The sequence below is a fragment of the Nannospalax galili genome, unplaced genomic scaffold (genome assembly GCF_000622305.1).
Source record: "Nannospalax galili isolate Female #2095 unplaced genomic scaffold, S.galili_v1.0 scaffold1654, whole genome shotgun sequence".
NCBI classification, from domain to species: Eukaryota; Metazoa; Chordata; class Mammalia; order Rodentia; family Spalacidae; genus Nannospalax; species Nannospalax galili.
Window position 1 is genome coordinate 401,585 of NW_008334135.1, and position 9,977 is coordinate 411,561.

Here is a 9,977-nt window from a genome sequence, read left to right on the forward strand (position 1 = left end):
CATGGGCCGTTTCTGTTCTGGTCATTTGATAGGTGTTCTATGTGTTTCCTGAATCTGTATAGATAAGTATTTACTTAATTTAGGGAAGTTTTCATCTGTAATCCTGTTGAATATCTGGTCAATGCCATTGATCTGAGTTTCTTCTCCTTCCTGTATGCCTATGATGGGTAGATTTGGTCTTTTCATGTTGCTCCACATTTCCTGTATATTCCAGTCCTGTGTTTCTTTAAAAAAATTACATAGTCTTTGCTTAAGGAGGTCAAATCATTGGCTTTGTAATCCAGTCTTGATATTCTGTTTCCCATTTCATTCATTCTGCTTGTGAGATTTTCTCTTGCTGTTTCAAATTGGCTTATTGAGTTTTTCAATTTTGTGTTCCTTTCATTTTGTGTTTTCTTCAAAATTTTATCTTTTTTGTAAGTTCACTTTTCAAGCCCTGAATGGATTTTGTTTCATTTTGAATTTTTCTGACCTTCCATCACAAGTTTATGTTTGTCCTCTTTGAGTTTGACTTGTTTGTCTAAGTTCTTTTTAAAAAATATATTGAGCTTTTGTATATTTCATCCAACAGTTTTTCATCAAATTTAGACCCTATCCCCATTTATGCTCTGCCACCCCCTCACCACATATCATATATTCTGTAATACATGTTAAATTCTATCCAGTCAAGGATTTTTACACAGATGTCCTTTGGTGCAGATTTGTCCACTGATGTCTAGTCAACCTATCTAGAGATCATAAGTAAGGCCTACACCTCCTCATCTAGTAGTAATCAGTCGCCAACATTTCCCAGAATAGGGCCTTCCTCCCACCAATAGCCCTCTCTCCACTCTGAGCCCTTGACTGATTGATTTGGCATGGGTCCTGTGGCCAACGACATTATTGCTGAAGTTCACATGTGTAAGCTTCAAGTGGCCTTAAAGTCTCTGCTTCTCTTTGTTCATGAACTGGCCCTGCTCTTAGAATCTTCCTGCCTCCTCTTCCACAATGATCCCTGAGCCATGAGTGGGTAAGGTTTAATATAAAAGTCCTACCCAGGGATACATATTCTGCAGTCTCTTATTCTTTAAAACCTGGCCACTTGTGGCCTTCTGTGTGCATCAGACTATGTTGTATAAAGAAGCGTCACTGGTGAGAGTTGAGGAATGTAGTAGTTTTCTACCTATTCCACATTCTGCTATATTCCATAAGCCTTAGATGTAGAGTTCAACTGTAGATATCTGCCCTAGGACTGGGCATCTCTCAGATGTATATTCTCTGTGTTTTACCAGTTGTGGCATTCTCCAGTAGCCTCCATCTGCTGCAAAATAAGCTTTTTTGATTAGTGGTGTATGGTATTCTTATCTGTAAATATAAAGATCCATGTTTGCACATGGTAAGAAATTTTATTTTTCTAGAGATATGAAACAGATAGGGTTTTCTATCTCCATTTCTCTCCATTTCTCTAGGATCTATGCCACATGTGATTTCACTCCCATTAATTGCAATTAGATAGCTGTTGATTACTCCCCAGATAACAGGGCCACTACTGCACCAATAGAGACAGTTTGCTGTGCCAGTTGTTATGGTTATTATACTTTAAAATTGGGTTGGGCGATTGATTGATTTCCCTTCCTTAGCAACTTGCATAGTATCCTCTAGAACTATGAGAGCTAAACTTCAGGTAGAAGGCTTCCAGGTCAGTCCCTGCTCCATTGCTCCAAGTGCTATGTCCAAGTCCCTGTCTTAAGCAGCTGAGTCTTATCTTCCAGTTCTGGAAGATAACCAAGAGCTCTAGAAATAACCTGTTTTATTTTGTGTGTATCTTGGACTACTCTAACCAACCACTCGAAGGGAGGTCTCTCCTGTCTGGCACTGTGTTACTTATCATATAGTCCTCAGGTATACATATGCACTAACGTTCAGGCACTGTGTTTGCATTTCTCAGGAGGTATCAGAGGAAACACATTTCCCTCTGGCTTCTCTATTCGCCCAAGATTCATTCATCTCTATCCCCCACCCATTTGACCTCCCTCCTCCATTCCCAACCCAAGCACCATTATCCCCATCCTCCCCTCAATAACACTGCTTCCCCCCGCCTCCACCACTCCTGAATTATTTCCTTCCCCACCATGGCCCTTTGCATGTCCATCCCCATTCCCGTCCCAGCTGAAAACTCCCACTTTCTCCATCTCCCCCCAGTAACATCTGTTTTCTACTATTCCCCACTTTTGGGTCCTTGCTTTTCCTTTACCTCTGTGTTTCCTTTCCATTTTCCTGACTCCTGCTGTTACATCAGGATATATACTCACATATAAAGGATTGGTGCTATGAGCTGCAAATGAGGGAGAACATACACTGTTTTTCTGAGTTTGTGTTATTTCACTTAGTATAACAGTCTATAGTTCCGTTTATTTGCCTACAAATTTCATAATTCTATCTTTCCTTACTGCTGAATAAAACTCCATCTTGTAACTGTACCACATTTTCTTTATCCATTTGTCACCAGAGGGACATTTAGGTTGTTTTCATTTCTTAGCTATTTTGAAGAGAGCAGCAAGAAACATCGATGTCTGGGTATCTCTACAGTAAGATGAGTCCTTTGGGTATATGCTAAGAAGTGGTATAACAGGATCATATGGTAGATTCAGTTTTAGTTTTTTGATAGTTCTCCACACTGCTTTCCATATTGCTTGCATGAGTTTGCAGTCCCACCAGCAGTGAATGAGTGAGTTCCCCTTTCTCCACATCCTTGCCAGCATTTGATGTCTTTCATTCTGTTGATCTTAGCCAGTCTGACTGTAGTAAGATGGAACCTTAATGTTCTTTTTACATGCATTTCTCTAACTATTAAGAATGTTGAGCACTTTTTAAGATGTTTTATCCATTTTTATTTCTTCATTTGAGAACTCTCATCTTTTTATTGGGTCATTTATTTTCTTGTTTCTTGTGTTTCGAGTTCTTTGTATATTCTGGATATTAATCCATGGTCTGATGTGTAGTTGGTAAAGTCTTTCTCCTACTCAGTGGGTTTACTCTTCTCACTTCCATGGTCATTTCTTTTGATGTACAGAAGCTTTGTAGCTTAGTGAGGTCCCATTTATTGATTGTTGACTGTAGTGATTTAAGTTCTTTGATCATGTTTATGATTATTCTTTAAAATTCTGTGTGGGGTTCCTCAAGGTGGTTCTCACTGTAGTACTCTTCTGTAGGACTAGTGGGTTCTGTTGGGGACATATCTCTTGGTTTTTCATGTTGTTAGTGCTTTTGTGTTGCATTTTGGCATATGGATATTTTTCTTTGGTTGTGTGTTCAGTAAGAAATTCTATTCTGCCTTTGTTTAATTGGAATTTTGGTTCTGTTTATCTTGTTTATGTAGCTTGGTTGTCTTTTGCTCGGGTATGAAAAGTTAGTTGTTGTGTGCTTTAGGTTCTTGCAGGGTAGTAGGCTGGTCTGGGTAGTTGGTGGGTCAGGGTTGTAGGCAGGGTAGTCAGGGATGTAAGAGGGCCCATCTATATCGGGAGCCAGGGAAAGATAGAGGTGGGGACTGCCTGTGGAGGGATTTAGCAAACTGCATTAGAAGGTTTAGCTAGACCAGATGAGGAAGCTAGTTCAGAGAACTGAGGAAGAGGAATTCCATAAAAGTATTTGTTGTATTAGTCATTTTTCTGTTGCTGTGCTAAAATTCAATGACCAAGGGACCTATAGAAGGAGGAGTTTATTTAGGTGATTGTTCCAAAGAGTCCATCAGTGTGGGAGGCTTGGTGGCATAGGTCACTAGAGTAGGAGCAGAAAGCAGTGGCTCACATGTTCAATTAGCCACAGGAAGCAGAAAGTGACTGGAGATCCAGAAAAGCATAAGAACTCTCTAAGTCTGCTTCCAGTTACATCCTTCTTTCAGCATGGCCAAATCTTCTAAGACCTCCCAAAACATCACCACCGAGTGAGGACAAAATGTCCAAATATTCGGAGCCTATGGGGACATGCTCATTCAAACCACTATATTTTTCAATAAGATTATCAAATAATTAAAAATTTCACTGTAGAGGTCTTCAATAACTTTGGCCAGGTTTGTTTCTAAATTTTTAAGGCTGTTGTGGGAGTGTGTATTCGTTACTTTTCTGCTGCTGTGATAGAAACACTGTCCAAAGTAACTTATAGAAGAGTTTATTTGAGCTTACAGCTCCCAAGGGGCAAGAGCCTATCATGGTGGGGAAGCATGGAGACAGAGGTAGCTGGAGTAGGAACAGAAGCTCCAATTCTCACATCTTCAAGCAGGCACATGAAGCAGGAGCATGACTCAAGTTTCGACAAGGCTTAAGAACACTATAAGCCCTGCCCCAATGATGTTCTTCCTCCAACTTGGCCATACCCTATAAGACAACCCCCTCCCCAAACAGCCTCACCAAATGGGGACAAAATGTCCAAATACTTGGAGCCTATGGAGACATTCTCATTCAAACCATCACAGAGAGTTTCCGTGTACTGTTTTTCCAATTGTTTGCTATTGGTATATAGAAAGGCTGTTAATTTTTGTAGATTTATTTTGTAACCTGACATTTTTTGAAACTGTTAATCATTTCTAGGAGTTTTCTGGTGAATTTTTAGGATCACTTGTGTTTATCATATCATCTGCAAATAGGAATAATCTCTTCTTTTCCAATTATTACTCCTTTAATTTCCTTCTCTTGTCTTATTGCCCTAGAAGGAATTTCAAGGAATATATTGAAAAAGAGTTTAGGCAGTGTGCAGCAATAAACCTGACCAAAAACATTAAAGATCTCTACAATGAATTTTTTAATGATATGAAGAAAGAGGTTGATGAAGTCACCAGGAGATTGAAAGAACTCCCAGGCTCATAAATTAGAAGAATTAATATTGTGAAATTGACCATCCTACCAAAAGCAATCTATAGATTCAAAGCAATCCCAACCAAATTCCCCCTTGGAGTTCTTCAAAGAGCTAGGAAAAATATCGTAAAATTCATATTGACTCACAAAAGGCCCTGGATAGCCAAAGCAATCCTGAGTACAAAGCAATGCTGCAAGGAATATGACTCCATATCTCAAACTATCACAGAGCTATAGTCATAAAAACAGCATGGTACCAGGACAAAAACAGATACATAGTTCAATAGAATGTGACTGAAGAATCAAACATGAGTGCCTGCAATTTCAGTTACCTGATATTTGACAAAGGTGCCAAGCACACACATTGGAGGACAGAGGATTTTCAACAAACGGTGCAGGCAAAACTGCATCTCCAACTGTAGAAGAATGAAACTAGACACTTATATTTCACCATGAACAAAAGTTAATTCCAAATGGAACAAAGAACTTAATATGAAACTTGAAGCTCTGAAAATGTTAGAAGAAAACATAGTACGTTACAAGATCTAGGTGTAGGAAAGGACTACCTAAATTGAACATCAGTTGCTCAGGAATTAAGGTTAAAAATCAACAGCTGAGACCTTATTGGACTAAAAAGCTTCTGTACAGAAAAAGAAATAAGCAAGAAAGTGAAAAGACCCCAGAATGGGAGAAAATCTTCACCAGTTACATGTTTGACTAATATCAAAAATAAAGAACACAAAGAAAACAAATGTATAGCCCAATTAAAAGATGGGTTATGAATCTAAACAGAGAGTTCTCAGAAGAAGAAATAAAGATAGGTAAGAAATACCCTTAAAAGTGTTCAACACCCTTAGTAAATAGGGAAATGCAAATTAAAACCACTTTAAGATTTCCTCTTACCCTAGTCAGACTGGTTAAATTCAAGAGAACAAATATTTCAAATGCTGGAGAGGATGTAGGGAAAGGAGAATGCTCATTCACTGCTGGTGGGATTTCAAACTTGTCCAGTCATTATAAAAGGTAATGTGGATAACTCTTAAAAAACTAAAAATGAACCTACCATAGGATCTGGTTATGCCATTCCCTGGCATATACCCAAAGGACTCATCCTACTGCAGAGATACTTGTAAATCCATGAGTGTTACTGCTTTTTTCATAATAGCTAAGAAATGAAAGCAACCTGTGTTCTTCAACAAAGTGGATAATGAAATTGTGTGCATTTAAACAATTGAGTTCAAATTATACCACAAATTAAGAGTAATAAAAAGAGCATTTACTGGTACAGAAACAGGTACACGGCTAAGCGAAATAGAATTGAGGTCCCAGACATAATAACACACAACTGTAGTTATATGGTGTTTTTACAAAGAGGCCAAAACTATACATTGGAGTAAAGAAAACATTTTCAAGATGTAGTGCTGGGAAACTTGGATTTCAATATGCAGAAGAGATAAATTAGATCCTTACCTCTCATCCTGAACAAAACTCAATTCCAAAATAGAATTCAGTGATATAAAGCAGAACCAGGGGGTAGGAGGGAACAAAAGGGTTAGGGAATGGGAAATCAGGGCAAAGTGGATGTATAGGGAAAGAAAGCTAATACTAAAAGCCTTTAGAAAAAGTCATATGGAAACCTCCCACTATAGAAGCTCTTAAAGCATATAAATATACATTACAAAAGAGATTAAAAAGAGTTTACCCAGTAACAGGGGGACACTCCCAATTTGGCCACTACAGGCTAACAAAGAAAATGTCAAATGCTGCTAACAGACTCCCCCTCTCAAAACTGTTGCTCAGGAGTCACATACACTATCAAACAATGCACTGCCCTGCTCTTGCTTACCACCAGAACTTCACGATAAGACCCTATTGCTAAAGATGTTAGATACATAAGTTGTAGACAAATAAGAAGAAATCAAGCTGGTCCTGATTTCAAAGCTTTGATAGCATTCATAGTGCTGGATGGTGCATGGTACCACAAGAGAAAAGTAATCATCAATCTTGCCCAACTGAAACCTGCAAGCTACAACTGGTCTGGCAAGATATGCCCACTGGTGCAATGGTAGCACAAATGTTACAGAAGTAAACGACTACTTTATTATTGGATTGAAGGTCCACTTCATAAGTCCATACATAACACCGTTATCAGGTATAAAATTCTTTTTCTCAACAGGTCACAGGCTATAGAGAGAGCCTACTAATATTATTCTGCTAAATCAACATAGTATTAGCCTGACTCTTAATGACTTATTGCTATACCCATAGATTATTAATACAGCTTTCTACTCTCACCAGAGAAGCTTTCTCATACAGCAGATAGTAATTAACTGCCTGGACACATAACTGCCAACATTCAGCAATAAGAGACCACACAGTGCTTATCCCTGAATAGGATGCCTACATCAAACCTCTGCCTCTCAAGGCTTAGAAATCATTGCTGAAGAGGGCGTGAGAAGAATGTAATATTCAGAGGTAGTGAATGACCACAAGGAAACAATTTTTTTCTCAGAAAGTTAGGCAGTTTCTCATGTGAACTTACAGCAGTGGTGACAACATGCGTAAGATCCATATAAGCTCACACAAGAAAGCATCCTATAAGGGAAGCAGGGAAATTGGCTAGGAAGTTTAGACCATAAAGACCCCAAAAGGGGCTGGAAAGATGGGTCAGCAGTTAAGAGCACTGGATGCGCTTTCAGATGACCTGGGCTCTATTCCAGGCACCCACATGGTGGCTAACAATTGTCTATAATTCCAGTTTCAGGGGATCCGATGCCTTCATCTGACCTCTGAAGGCATTGCATGACATGGGTGCATTTACATACATGCAGGCAATATACTCATGCACATAAAGTGAAAATAGTAAAAAAAAGAGTATTTTTAAAAGGCCCCAAAAGTGCACAGTTTTGTGTTAGGCTGAAAGCTAGAAATGTGCTTGGGTCTGCTAGCAGACTTGACCTTGCCAGAGGGCAGAGATAGCAAAGGGCATAAATCAACACTATCTGTTGTTCTGCCTTGGCTAGAGGCTTATTCTTTGCGTGCCTATGGTCTCTAGTAGGGCCACGTCCCTCTATTACAGAGTAATTCTTTTTAATCTTCTTTATAATGCATATGCAGATATTTAAGAAGCTTCTATAGTGGTAAGTTTTCATAAGAATTGTTCCTGAAGCCTTTAGTGTTAGTTATTCCTGTCCATACTCCCTCCTTACCCTTCCGTACAATTCCCTACCCTATTTAACCTTCATACTCCATATTTCCCCTTCCCCCATATGTATTTCTGAATTGCTACCTCTCTTCCCATGAAGTTTCCCCAGACCGTGGCCATTTGCTATTTTCCTGAACTCTGTGGATTTTCTAACTGAAACTATGTATCCATTTACAATTATACACGAAATGTGTGAAATGTAACTCACTATGAACCTGTAATTTCCTACTTGATCTCGCATATACATCATTAAAATTAATAAAAAGCTCTACACTTGGCTAAATATTTATCAGAACATATATTGCAACCATAGACAGTGTCCTTTAATTACTATGTGTAAAGAAGATCATTACTATAGTAAACACTAGAAAACAACAGACATCTCTAAGAAAATATTTTCTTACCAAGTTGCCTCTTCAGAGCTCCCTTAATGCCATTATTCCTCAAACTGTGAGGGGGTTCTACATGGGGATCACTACCATGTAGAACACAGACACCACCTTGTTCTGGTCAGTGGAGTAGCTGGTCTTGGGTATCACATAAATGAATGTGGTGGTCCCATAGTACAGAATGATCACAGTGAGGTGGGGGGTATCACATAAATGAATGTGGTGGTCCCATAGTACAGAATGATCACAGTGAGGTGGGCGGTGCAGGTGCTGAAGATCTTCTGGTGGCCCTCAGTGGAACACAGCTTCAGGATGGTGATTAGGATACAGGTGTAGGAGATGGCTATGACTGACAATGTTATCACACCCATAGTCCCACAATAAAATGTAGTAATGCCTGTGGGGACCCTGACATCAGAATAGGAGAGTTCAACTAAATGGGTAACATCACAGAAAAAAATGATTGAGTCTGTTTGGTTCACAGAAGATAGAAGAAAAGAAGGAAAGGGTACAGGAGGAAGCATTAAGAAAACCACCCATGTAAGCTCCTATAAGTAACTGAACACAGACATGAGTGGACATTTTGGTTGAATAAAGCAGTGGGCTACAGATTGCCACAAAGCGATCATAAGCCATGACAGCCAGAAGGTAGCATTCAACTGTTCCAAAGAAAGCAGCTGAGTCAAGCTGGATGACACACCCAAGGTAGGAGATGGTATTCCTCTCCACCAGGAAGTTAGCAAGCATTTTGGGGGTGACAGTAGATGAATAGCCAATGTCAGTAGAAGCCAAGTGGCTCAGAAAAATGTACATGGGGCGGTGGAGCTGAGGAGAGATTTTGATTAGCAGGATTGTGCTGAGGTTTCCAGACAAGGTCACCAGGTAGATGCACAGGATGGTGATGAAGAACATGACTCGAAGAATGGGGTTGTCTGTTAAGCCAGTTAATATGAACTGTGCCACTATCGTGTGGTTCCCATCCAACAGGAAGTCCATGGAAGAGTGGAGTCATATCCCCCCAAAAAACTGTGATGAAAATATAAAGGAATTTATAAATATGTAGCTTCATTGTCATTAAGATATACAGTAACAAAAAATCATGAATAAAAATATTTTGTAACAGTTGAGGTTTTCCTTTGAACTCTCAATGTTTATATAATGGTGCACCATGAGTAGGTTTTAACATTAAAAACTGGGGCTGGAACGATGGCTCAGCGGTTAAGAGCACTGAATGCTTTTGCAGAGCACTGGGGTTCAATTCTGAGCATGAACATGGCAGCTAACAACTATCCATAACTCCAGTTCCAGGCAATCCGATGACCTCTTCTGACCTCCTCAGGCACTGCATGAGACAGGTGTACTTACACACATACAGGAATACACTCATACACATAAAATAAAAATAAAATATTTAAAAACTGATAACTTGAAGTTAAATCCAAAAATGTCTAAAAGGTTCACAGAAATTAACATAAAATACTTTTCCAGGCACAAAAGTTTACTTTTGAATTGTTAAAAGGGGGCCTAGAGAGATGGCTCAGTGGTTAAAACTAC

At 39.2% G+C, this 9,977-nt stretch overlaps 1 pseudogene; it reads right to left on the minus strand.

Moving 5' to 3' along the window:
* Positions 1-8,477: 8,477 nt before the first annotated feature.
* LOC103730974 lies at positions 8,478-9,419 on the minus strand (annotated as a pseudogene).
* Between the last annotated feature and the right edge of the window lie 558 nt (positions 9,420-9,977).